The sequence below is a fragment of the Procambarus clarkii genome, chromosome 12, assembly GCF_040958095.1.
Source record: "Procambarus clarkii isolate CNS0578487 chromosome 12, FALCON_Pclarkii_2.0, whole genome shotgun sequence".
In the NCBI taxonomy this organism is placed as follows: domain Eukaryota; kingdom Metazoa; phylum Arthropoda; class Malacostraca; order Decapoda; family Cambaridae; genus Procambarus; species Procambarus clarkii.
In genome coordinates this window covers 9,170,710-9,175,991 of record NC_091161.1, presented here as the reverse complement: position 1 = coordinate 9,175,991, position 5,282 = coordinate 9,170,710, and positions in this window count along the sequence as shown.

The following is a 5,282-nucleotide window of genomic DNA, read 5'->3' as shown; positions in this document are numbered from 1 at the left end:
GATTTAAGTCAGAGAACAGATGGATTATCACTGAGATTACGACTTTAATTATCATGAACAAATTCACAAGGGCCGTGATTAGGGTTCGAACCTACATCCGAAAGCATCCCAGACGCTGCCTTAATCGTTTGATTATCGTAATTATCACCTCCTCCTCTCAGGGAGATGACTACCCAATAGACATAATAACCTCGCCAGGTCGTCCAAGCATCTTGAAGTCTTCTCCAAGACATGCTAATCGATTTCACCATTTGAGGCTCTTCATGTTTCCTTGTGTAACTAGTTTCGTAATGACTTATTACACTACCATTCGTGTCGCGGGAGTTGTTATTGGCCAGACATGGTATCTTGAGATGATTTCGGGGCTTTAGTGTCCCCGCGGCCCGGTCCTCGACCAGGCCTCCACCCCTAGGAAGCAGCCCGTGATAGCTGACTAGCTCCCAGGTACCTATTTTACTGCTAGGTAACAGGAGCATAGGGTGAAAGAAACTCTGCCCATTTTTTCTCGCCGGCCCCTGGGATCGAACCCGGGAGCACAGGATCACGAGTCCAGCGTGCTGTCCGCTCGGCCGACCGACTCCCGCAGGATGTTGTTCATCAGAAAACTTTGTTCCAATTTGCAGTTGCTTGTACCAGTGCACATTGCTTCATTGTTCACTATGGAACCATTGTTTAGTCTGCGACGCATTGAGGGCTCTGGAACGCATGGGTCCTGTCACGCGTTGCTTAGAGCTGTCCTACGGGATCACCATAGCCTGTGCTACTTGGAACTTTTTGTTCCAGATAGCGAAACCTTAAACAACATTGTAGCTGTCATATGACTGTCTTGGTCTTCATCTGTTTAAGCTCTCAATTGATTGAAGTTATCGGCGGGTCTTTGTACTAGACGCTCGCTTGACTGCGTGTCGAGTTGAAATTAAATTTAGAGTCTCTACTCTGACTTCAGCAAATTACACAAGAGCAATTATTTCTAAATCCAATTAAGTCTTCCGATAACTTGGGCCCACCTTTTGTCGAGCGAGAGGTCTTCACCCGTTTAATTAAACGCCGCGATGCTATAGGAAGGTGGAGAGTATTTCATAGGAGTGAATGGCCTATAGGAGACTTCCGTCCTCCGGTTTCGATAGGAGTTTGGTATGGTTGTTGAAGCATGTAATACCTTATTAATATACCCTTAATTATGCCACTTGTTACAAGTTTTGCATTGTTGTTTAAGATTCGCTACTGGGAACGAAACGTTCCAAGTAGCACGTGCTATGGTGAGCCCTTAGTGGACTTACCAGGCACAGGAGCGGGGCTGTTTTACATTGATTGATTGATGAAGATTAAGCCACCCAAAAGGTGGCACGGGATTGGTTGTTGATTGCTGGTGTTGACTTTTTGATGTGTAGTGCCTCGCTGATGTCGAGTCTCCTGCTTGCTATTGTATCTGTCGATAATTTCTGAGTTGCTTGTTAACATTTCTCTGGTGATGGTCTGGTTGTGAGAGATTATATGTTCCTTGATGGAGCCCTGTTGCTTGTGCAGTGTTAATCGCCTGGAAAGAGACGTTGTTGTCTTGCCTATATACTGAGATCTTTGGGGCTGACAGTCCCCAAGTGGGCGTGTGAAGGCATAGACGACGTTGGTTTCTTTCAAGGTGTTCTGTTTGGTGTCTGGAGAGTTCTTCATGAGTAGGTTGACCGTCTTCTTGTTTTTGTAGTAAATTGTTAATTGTATCTTCTGAATTGTGTCTGTAGGGATAACGTTCCTATCAATAATATCTTTCAGGACACTTTCCTCCGTTTTATGAGCCGTCGAAAAGAAGTTCCTGTAAAACAGTCTAATAGGGGGTACAAGTGTTGTGTTAGTTGACTCTTCAGAGGTTGCATGGCGTGTCACCTTTCTGTTAATGACGTCTTCAACATAACCGTTAGAGAAGCCAGTGTTGACTAGGACCTGCCTTACTCTACAGAGTTCTTCATCGACCTGCTTCCAACCAGAGCTGTGGCTGAGAGCACGGTCGACGTAAGCGTTGACAACACTCCTCTTGTAACTATCCACGAGATCACTAATAGCATTAAGACACATTCCTATGTTTGTTTCCTTAGTGTAGACTGCAGTGTGGAAAACTCCGCTCCTTTCCATGACTGTTATATCTAGAAAGGGCAGCTTCCCATCCTTCTCCATCTCGTAAGTGAAACGCAGCACAGAATTCTGCTCGAATGCCTCCTTCAGCTCCTGCAGATGTCTGACATCAGGTACCTGTGTAAAAATGTCGTCAACATACCTGCAGTATATGACCGGTTTCAAGTTCATGTCGACTAAGACCTTTTGCTCGATGGTACCCATGTAGAAGTTTGCAAACAGGACACCTAGGGGAGAACCCATGGCGACCCCATCTACTTGCTTATACATTTTGAGATATATACAAGAGTTGTTACATTCTTGTAGAGCCACTAGTACGCGTAGCGTTTCGGGCAAGTCCTTAATCCTATGGTCCCTGGAATACGATCCCCTGCTGCGAAGAATCGTTTTTTCATCCAAGTACACATTTTACTGTTGCGTTAAACAGAGGCTACAGTTAAGGAATTGCGCCCAGTAAATCCTCCCCGGCCAGGATACGAACCCATGACATAGCGCTCGCGGAACGCCAGGCGAGTGTCTTACCACTACACCACGGAGACTGTCAATGTCTTGCAGACTGATGGACATGTGTCCATCCGGGCTCAAGAAGGGTGCCTCGTTAGTACAAGCTTGGAGTAGCTCCCTCAATATGCTCTCTGGTATGTCCAGATATATATATATATAAATATATATATATATATATATATATATATATATATATATATATATATATATATATATATATATATATATATATATATATATATATTATTAAATATGACCGAAAAAGTAAGATTAATAATTCTAACACGAATTTTCTCAATCTTTCGTACATTACGCTTCACTGTTGGAGGTAAATCAAAAATCACTTCTCCAAAATTCATTTTTATTTCTAGTCTGACGCGACACGGGCGCGTTTCGTAAAACTTATTACATTTTCAAAGACTTCACAAATACACAACTGATTAGAACTTGCGTTTCCCTGATTTTATATCTACATTTGAGTGAGGTGGGAAGGGTGATGTGGCATTACATTTGAGTGAGGTGGGAAGGGTGATGTGGCATTAACACAAGACAGAACACTAGGGGATATTAATAGGGTATTAAAAGTATCAACACAAGACAGAACAGAAACAATGGGTATTGAATAGAAGTGTTTGTAGAAAGCCTATTGGTCCATATTTCTTGATGCTTCTATATTGGAGCGGAGTCTTGAGGTGGGTAGAATATAGTTGTGCAATAATTGGCTGTTGATTGCTGGTGTTGACTTCTTGATGTGTAGTGCCTCGCAAACGTCAAGCCGCCTGCTATCGCTGTATCTATCGATGATTTCTGTGTTGTTTACTAGGATTTCTCTGGCGATGGTTTGGTTATGGGAAGAGATTATATGTTCCTTAATGGAGCCCTGTTGTTTATGCATCGTTAAACGCCTAGAAAGAGATGTTGTTGTCTTGCCTATATACTGGGTTTTTTGGAGCTTACAGTCCCCAAGTGGGCATTTGAAGGCATAGACGACGTTAGTCTCTTTTAAAGCGTTCTGTTTTGTGTCTGGAGAGTTTCTCATGAGTAGGCTGGCCGTTTTTCTGGTTTTATAGTAAATCGTCAGTTGTATCCTCTGATTTTTGTCTGTAGGGATAACGTTTCTATTAACAATATCTTTCAGGACCCTTTCCTCTGTTTTATGAGCTGTGGAAAAGAAGTTCCTGTAAAATAGTCTAATAGGGGGTATAGGTGTTGTGTTAGTTGTCTCTTCGGAGGTTGCATGGCTTTTCACTTTCCTTCTTATGATGTCTTCGATGAAACCATTGGAGAAGCCGTTATTGACTAGGACCTGCCTTACCCTACAGAGTTCTTCGTCGACTTGCTTCCATTCTGAGCTGTGGCTGAGAGCACGGTCGACGTATGCGTTAACAACACTCCTCTTGTACCTGTCAGGGCAGTCGCTGTTGGCATTTAGGCACATTCCTATGTTTGTTTCCTTTGTGTAGACTGTAGTGTGGAAACCTCCGCCCTTTTCCATGACTGTTACATCTAGAAAAGGCAGCTTCCCATCCTTTTCCGTCTCGTAAGTGAAACGCAGCACGGAACTCTGCTCAAATGCCTCCTTCAGCTCCTGCAGATGTCTGACATCAGGTACCTGTGTAAAAATGTCGTCAACATACCTGCAGTATATGGCCGGTTTCAAGTTCATGTCGACTAAGACTTTTTGCTCGATGGTACCCATGTAGAAGTTTGCAAACAGGACACCTAGGGGAGAACCCATGGCGACCCCATCTACTTGCTTATACATGTGCCCATCCGGGCTCAAGAAGGGTGCCTCTTTAGTACAAGCTTGGAGTAGTTTCCTCAGAATACTTTCTGGCATGTCAAGAGGAGTACAGGCTGGATCACGATACACTCTGTCGGCTATCATTCCGATTGTCTCGTCCACAGGTACGTTGGTAAACAGCGATTCTACGTCCAACGAGGCTCTTATCCCTGTGGCCCGTGCGCCCCGCAGTAAGTCCACAAATTCCTTTGGAGACTTCAGGCTGAAGGCGCAAGGAACATAAGGAGTCAGCAGGCCGTTGAGTCGCTTCGCCAGTCTGTACGTGGGTGTGGGTATCTGGCTAATGATTGGCCGAAGTGGGTTTCCAGGCTTGTGCGTCTTGACATTTCCATACGCATATCCAGGTTTATATTCCCCAATGATCTTTGGCAGGTGGAGTCCGGATTTCTTGGCGTTCACAGTTTCGATCAGTTTGTTGACCTTTGCTTTTAATTCGGCTGTAGTTACCCTTTGGAACTTAGTTTGGTCAGAGAGTATGATGTTCATTTTCGCCAGATATTGGTCTTTTTTAAGAATGACATATATTGGCGACTTGTCACCTCTCCTGACAACTATCTCCTTGTTCTCACGAAGGCTTTTAGCTGCCGTTTTAAGCTCGGGGGACAGTATGGTGCTTCTGTAGTTGCCTCGATTCTTTCCTCCTTCTGCAATAAGTTCTGCTTGTAAGGTATCTTTGGTAGTGACCTTCTTTTGTGTCTCGAGGTCGAATATGTCGTCCAACAGAATTTCCAACTCTACTTTCCGGGCCATTTCACTCGGTCTGGACATAACATGACAGTTTATGCCCAGATTTAGGAGAGTGACTTGGTCCTCAGTGAGGTTAATTCCTGCAAGGTTCAGGAAGCCA